General features: G+C 42.3%; 1 pseudogene; it reads right to left on the minus strand.

The window, feature by feature from the left end:
• Positions 1-5,295: 5,295 nt before the first annotated feature.
• Positions 5,296-5,856, minus strand: LOC143665284 (chromatin modification-related protein MEAF6 pseudogene; annotated as a pseudogene).
• Positions 5,857-8,021: the final 2,165 nt, after the last annotated feature.

The raw sequence follows: 8,021 nt of genomic DNA on the forward strand, positions 1-8,021 counted from the left end.
TCAACCTATGTTTATCTTTGGGTCTAAGATGTATTTCCTGTAGACAGCATATAGAAGGATCCTGTTTTTTAATCCATTCTGCCAGTCTATGTCTTTTGATTGGGGAATTCAGTCCATTAACATTTAGTGTTATTACTGTTTGGATAATATTTTCCTCTACCATTTTGCCTTTTGTATTATATATATCATATCTGATTTTCCTTCTTTCTACACTCTTCTCCATACCTCTCTCTTCTGTCTTTTGGTATCTGACTCTAATGCTCCCTTTAGTATTTCTTGCAGAGCTGGTCTCTTGGTTACAAATTCTCTCAGTGACTTTCTGTCTGAGAATGTTTTAATTTCTCCCTCATTTTTGAAGGACAATTTTGCTGGATATAGAAGTCTTGGTTGGCAGTTTTTCTCTTTTAGTAATTTAAATATATCATCCCACTGTCTTCTAGCTTTCATGGTTTCTGCTGAGAAATCTACACATGGTCTTATTGGGTTTCCCTTGTATGTGATCGATTGTTTTTCTCTTGCTGCTTTCAAGAGCCTCTCTTTCTCTTTGACCTCTGACCTTCTAATTAGTAAGTGTCTTGGAGAACACCTATTTGGGTCTATTCTCTTTGGGGTGTGCTGTACTTCTTGGATCTGTAATTTTAGGTCTTTCATAAAAGTTGGGAAATTTTCAGTGATAATTTCTTCCATTAGTTTTTCTCCTCCTTTTCCCTTCTCTTCTCCTTCTGAGACACCTACAACACGTATATTTGTGCGCTTCATATTATCTTTCAGTTCCCTGATCCCCTGCTCAAATTTTTCCATTCTTTTCCCTATAGTTTCTGTTTCTTTTTGGAATTCAGATGTTCCATCCTCCAGTTCACTAATTCTAACTTCTGTCTATTTAAATCTACCATTGTAGGTATCCATTGTTTTTTCCATCTTTTCTACTTTGTCCTTCACTCCCATAAGTTCTGTGATTTGTTTTTTCAGACTTTCTATTTCTTCTTTTTTTCAGCCCATGTCTTCTTCATGTCCTCCCTCAATTTATTGATTTGGTTTTTGAAGAAGTTTTCCATTTCTGTTCGTATATTCAGAATTAGTTGTCTCAGCTCCTGTATCTCATTTGAACTATTGGTTTGTTTCTTTGACTGGACCATATCTTCAATTTTCCTAACGTGATCCATTATTTTCTGCTGGTATCTGGGCATTTAATCAGATTTCCCTGGGTGTGGGACCCAGCAGGTTGAAAGATTTTTCTGTGAAATCTCTGGGCTCTGTATTCTTATCCTGCCCAGTAGGTGGCGCTCGTGGCGCTCGTCTGTCTGCAGGTCCCACCAGTAAAAGATGCTGTGACTCCTTTAACTTTGGAAAACTCTCGCTGTGGGGGAGGGTCGATAGCTGAAGCAGCTTGAGGGAGTTCCATTTTAAATCTCCCAGCTGGCCGGGGAATCCGCGCGTGGAGGGGTTGCCAGCCTCCGCGGCTTGGGGGAGTACTGGTCCAAATCTCCCAGCTGGCCCGGGACGCCAAGCATGGGGGGAGCGCCGGCCACCGCAACTTGGGGGAGTGCCTATCCAACGTTCCCAGCCGGACCTGGAAGCCACGTGTGTGGAAGGGACCCCGGTCCCTGGTCTCCACGGCTTGGGGGACCTCCGATCCAATTCTCCCAGCCGGTCCGGGGGACCACGCGTGGGGGGGACGCCAGCCACCGCGGCTTGAGGAGACTGCCTGTCCAATTCTCCCAGCCGGCCCGGGAAGGAGGGAGGGAGGGACTCCAGCCGCCAGCCACCCCGGCCCGGGGAAGTGCGCATCCCTCGGTGATCTCACTGCAGCGGATTCTCCCAGCCGGTCAGTCGTTCCAGAATGGGGTACGCTGTCTTTTTGGTCTCTGTGGTGGCTCCGGGGGCTGTTCTGTACTGCCCCCGGAGCCCCCGGAGTAGCTGTTCTGGAGGAGGAACTAAGACCCGCGTGTCTTACTAAGCCGCCATCTTCTCCGGAAGTCAACAATTCCCTTCTTATAAGGGCACAAGTCATATTGAATTAGGGCCCACCTAATCCAGTCTGGCCTCATTTTAACTAATAACATCTTCAAAGTCTCTAATTTCAAATAGGGTCACATTCACAGGACCAGGGGTTAGGACTTGAACGTGTCTTTTAGGGAACACAATTCAACCCATAACAAGGACATACACAAAAGTGATTTTATTTTCCACCCAAGGCTGTAATTTGGCAGTGGCTGCTACTGAACTACAGCAGAGTAGACAAAAGGAAAATATTTCTCCCTGGCTTGCTGGTTCATTAAGGAACCAGTGCTCCCTTTAGTCACTGGGGATATCCACAGGATGAATATTTCCTTCCCTTCTTGGAGTTGGGACGGGGTGTGTTATTTCACCCCAACTTGAGTCTCCTCTCTTTGCCCAACCCCACCGTCTCTGAGCACGGAGTCTTTCTCTATTCCACACGTCCTGAAGTCAGGGAATCTTTGCACATGATACCCCAAGCCTCATGTCCCCACCATCATCACCCTTCAAGTGCCTCAAAAGTACTTAGGGCTGGAAAGCCAGGTTCAAATTTAGAAATCCTGACCTTGTAAGAGTTTCCAGCCCACGGCCAGCCCTCTTCCCACTCCAGGAGCCCTTCCACACCTTGAGGGACTCCCTTGCACTTGTGAGGACAGCCTGGCTCCTTTGCCCGAGCTCCATATCAGCAACCCTAAACAGCTGCTCCTTCAGCACACTTTCAACTTACGGGTACACACTCTGGCGGCATAGTCCAAAAAGGACCCAGGGAAGAACCCCAGGCAGGCAGAACAGGGTATTCCAGGATCCCTGGTGCTGGAGGCACGGCCTCAAAAGAGAAGCTCTGGCCCCAGAGATTCCTCATTTTGTGGGGAAAGGCCCCAAAGTGGGGCCCTCTAAAGTGCAGGGGCTCCTCTTGCCTAGACCTAAGGACAGTACTAGCAGGCCACTGGCCACTGTGATCTTAGCTTCCTTCATGCCTATTTGAATGTTTCCAGCAGGCAACCCCTCACCTCCAGTCCCTCCCACAGTTACCCAGGAATAGGGTAACAGGATTAAACCCCCTGCATTTGTGGCAGGGACTTCCCTATTTTCATTTCCTGAGTCATCCCTAGCTCTGATTTGAAATGTTAACTGGACTTTAAGAAATTTAGAAAACACTTTCTCAAATTACAGAGATCAGTTTTCATTATTCTTGTTTTGCTGCAAAATCAAAAGCTGCATAATTTCTTCTTTGCTGCAACATCCTAAACCTCTCAAGGTAAATGGTTGCTTTGGGTGAAATAGGAAATGCAAAGGCAAAAAGCACATTAACATTTTTCAAATTTAGTGTCTCTGCCACATTACTTCGATGGAAGTAAGCAAAATGAGGGCAGGGATGACATCACTATCCTCTAAACTGTCAAGTTCAAGGTGCCGTACATAAAAAGGTCAGAGGCAGAAAGATGAGGCATTCTAGGGAGCAAGGAGAAATGGACCATATTTATCAAATTCAAATATGTAAAGGGTGGTTCTGTGGAAGAAGGTTTAGGTTCAGTGGCTGCTCCAGAATTTCTATTTGGGAGGATCTAAGTGGGGAAGCCATCAGTAAGAAGGTGTTGCCTTGAGGTGGTTTGCATGTCACTACACTATTTTTATTTATTGTTTATTTATTTGAGATGGCTTTAGAGAGATCTGGTGATGATTATAAGTTAATGTTAATTGCATACTCCTCCCTAGCCACACTTTGGCTCTACCAGTAAATGGGCTTTTTCTCAAAATTTTAAGTGTGCACAATAAATAATATTTGTTTGAAAAACATAGAGAAAAGATTTACAACGTTGAACTGTCTGAGGTTGGAAGGGTGGCTTCAGCAAATTCCCTGCTGTTGGGGGAGATGAGGCTCAGGTTGAAAAGTAGGAATGGAGCACTAGGCCTGCAGGCTGGCAATCTGCAGGCTAGCCCCACTTTCTGACAGCATCACTTCAGATAGTGCAATGTTTTAAAAAAACAACAACAGCAACATAAAAAACCAGACACTAATTTTAGAGCACCAACCCGTTTCTCTAAAAATTAATATTTTTGATTGCCTGTTCTGTACAAACTGTACTTTCAGAGTAAACAAATCATCCTAGGTTCCCTTTTTTTTAATGCAATTTTATTCAGATATATTTACACAACACATAAACCATCCAAAGTATACAATCACTGGCTCACAGTATCATCACATTATTTGGATGCATATAAGTTTTAAATTTTGATGAGGTCCCATTTGTCTATTTTTTATTTTGTTGCTTGGCTTTGGGTATAAAATGTAAGAAACCATTTCCTAACACAAGGCCCTGAAGATGCTTCCTTACATTTTCTTCTAGGAAACTGATAGTTCTACTCTTATAATTGGTTCTTTGATCCATTTTGAGTTAATATTCGCATATACTATGAGATAGAGGTATACTTTCATTCTTTTGCACATAGATATCAATATTCCCAGCACCATTTTTGAAGAGACAATTCTTTCCTCTTTTTTTTTTTTGAGAAGTTAAAACCTGTGAGATTTTATTTATATAAAATAATAAAAAATCTACTTTAAAAGGGCTAATTCAAACTCATGTTTGACGCTTGTTCTGACTCAGAAAACTTTAGGCTAGATAATTATTAAATAAACACTCTTTACCATTCCCTTGCAAAAACACAAAATAGCCAAGTTCCCCATTTTATTTGTGGTAACCCAGAGTATCTTCAGGTGAGAATATTGGTATTGGCAACTGCACAAAACAAGATTCTCCAATATGCCAGCAGGACGGTATGAGCTGTAGAACTGCATTACAAAATGTCCCCAAAGAAAATAAGATGATAAAAGCAATAGAAAAATAATAAAATATAAAGCAAAATAAGAAAACACCAGATATTTACAGCCTTCATCTGAAATGCGACTTGTGATTCTACTTCCAGCATAAAACAACACCAGAGACCCTGTCTTGATGGGTATCACAGACGAAGCTGATGCCAACAGCTTTGTGGGGAGGCATCCATTCCAAGAAGGGAGAAATGCCCAGTTTGCAAGTTGCTGGGATTATAACCATGTCTTGGTCTTCCTGCAGTTCTGTTACCAAAAATGGCACAAAGTAAATGATCCGATGTGGTCTAACCAATGATGTTTTTGTCATCACATTTCAGAGCCAACTACTTAGAGTCCCAGGCACTGGGTCTGGGAAAGCAGGTGTGGACGGCCACACATTCGGGTGAGGGATGACTATCTTTGTGAGGTCGGACAAGGAAAGCAGGGCTCTATAGCCGGAAGCTTCTGCACTAATCAGTCTTCTAATAGTCAGCTCGTGGCTTTTTGTTTAGCTTCAAATCAGTCCTGTGCCGGTTTTATTCTTTTGTGGGTTTTTTTTTTTGGCTGCTGTGAAGGCAGGGAAGAAGCGCCTTCTGAGGTTTCACTCCCTCCACAGATCCATCCAGATCCTCCAGGGTCCTCCTGGCCAGGCTCATTTTCCTGATTGTGGAAGTCTGGAGAAGTATCACTTTCAATCCCACTTCCTGGCTCCCTCTTTTCAATAAACTGGTTCCTGAACTCCTGCCAATGCACTTACTGCAGCTGCTCAAGTAACTGAGGATTTACTGAAGACCCTCTCCTCTTCCTTAAACATCTGGTTCCTTCGATCGTTTTGCTATTGGAGTTTTTTCGGTTGGACAGATATTGATCCCAGCTGCAAATAACATTGCCGTACATCTGAGTGTCTTCCAGGTAGCTCCCTTCAAAAGCATAGATCTGTCTCTCCAGGTTTGCCAATGTTTCCTGCTTCTGCTTCAGAGCTCAGCCAGCTCCCGCCAGGTGTCAGAGATCTGCAAAGAAGCTGCCTTGCTGTGCATTGCCATTTGGGCTGAGGCAGGCAGCCACAGTGGCAGGAGGCTAGGGGTGAATTCTTTCCTCTTTGACCACACTTGGCACCCTTGACCAAAATCAACCAGCCATGTATATGAGGGTTTATTTCTGAACTCTCATTTTGATTTGATTAGTCTCTCTCTATATATGTCCTTGTCCAGCACCATGCTGTTTTGATTATTGTAGCTCTGGAATAAGTTTTTAAATGTTATTTATTGTGAAGTAAATATACAAAAAAGCAATATTTTAACAAATAGTTTTGACAAGTAGTTATAGGACAGATTTCAAAGTTTGGTAATGGGTTACAGTTCCACAATTTCAGGTTTTTTCTTCTAGTTGCTCCAAGACACTGAAGACTAAAAAGAAATATCAATATAATGATTCAGTAGTCATACTCATTTGTTAAATCCTATGTTCTCTGTTATAACTCCTCCTCCTCATTTTATCCTTCTCCCAATCTTTAGGGATATTTGGGCTATGTCCATTCTAACTTTTTTTAATTTTGGAAATGGGTATCAAAAATACAGGATAGGAGGATGGAATTAGTTGGTGTTCTTGGAGAGATTGGCCCTTCTGGGTTTCTAGGCTATTCTGGCCTAAAAACATTCTGGATGTTACAGGTTTCTAGAAAGTAAACTCAGTGCATGAGACTTTTGTAGAATCTTAGATAGCCCCAGGTGTTCTTTAGTGTTGACAGGAATGGTTTTGGTTGGGGTTTGGCAAACCATGGTGTTCTAGTTTGCTAGCTGCTAGAATGCAATATACCAGAACTAGAATGGCTTTTAAAAGGGAGAATTTATTAAGCTGCAGGTATATAGTTCTAAGGCTGAAAATGTCCCAATTAAAGCAAGTTCATAGAAATGTCCAAATTAAGACACCAACCGGAGATTACCTTCACTCAATAAAGGCTGATGAAGTTCAGGGTTTCTCTCTCAACTGGAAAGGCACATGGAAAACATGGTGACCTCTGCTAGCTTTCTCTCCAGGCTTCTATTCTTTTTTTTTTTTTAACTTTTTTAATTGTATAGTATTACATATATACAAAGCAATGGAATAAAGAAGCAATAGTTTTCAAAGCACTCTTCTACAAGTAGTTACAGGACAGATCCCAGAGTTTGTCATAGGGTACCGTACGATCCTCTCTTATTTTTTCTTCTAACTGCTCCAGAATATAGGAGGCTAGAGGGCTTATTTATTTTTTCATCATCACAATTGACTTTTTTCCTCCCTTTTTTGTGAAAAATAACATATATACAAAAAAAAGCTATAAATGTCAAAGCACAGCACCACAATTAGTTGTAGAACATATTTCAGCCTTTGACATGGGTTTCAATTTCACAATTTTAGGTTTTTACTTCTAGCTGATCTAAAATACTGGAGACTAAAAGAAGTATCAATTTAATGATTCAGCATTCATATTCATTTGTTAAATCCTATCGTCTATGTATAACTCCACCATCACCTTTGATCTTTCCATACCTCTCTTTAGGGTTGTTTGGGCTATGGCAATTCTAAATTTTTGGTATTAGAAGGGTCTGTCACTAATATGGGATAGGGAGATGGAATTATCTGATGTTCTGGAGAGGCTGAGCTAGGTTTCAGGACTTATCTGGGCCAGGGACCCATTTGGAGGTTGTAGGTTTCTGGAAAGTTACTCTAGTGCCTGGAACCCTTGTGGAATCTTATATATTATCCTAGATGTTCTTTAGGATTGACTGGAATGGTCCTGGTTGGGGGTTGGCAGGTTATGACAGGTAGCAAGGTCTACCTGAAGCTTGTGTAAGAGCAACCTCCAGAGTAGCCTCTCGGCCCTATTTGAACTCTCTGCCACTGATACATTATTAATTACACTTCTTTTCCCCCTTTGGGTCAGGATGGAATTGTTGATCCCACCTTGTCAGGTCTGGATTCATCCCTGGGAGTACTCTCCCATGTCAGACTTTCACCCCTGGATGTCGTGTCCCACGTAGAGGGGAGGACAATGATTTCACTTGCAGAGTTGGGCTTAGAGAGACTGAGGCCACATCTGAGCAACAACAGAGGTCCTCCAGAAATAACTCTTAGGCATGCCTATAGATAATCTAAGCTTCTATGCTACCTACATAAGCTTCACAAGAGTAAGCCTCATGATTGAGGACATGGGCTATTGATTTGGGTA

This window comes from Tamandua tetradactyla, chromosome 21 (genome assembly GCF_023851605.1).
Source record: "Tamandua tetradactyla isolate mTamTet1 chromosome 21, mTamTet1.pri, whole genome shotgun sequence".
NCBI lineage: Eukaryota > Metazoa > Chordata > Mammalia > Pilosa > Myrmecophagidae > Tamandua > Tamandua tetradactyla.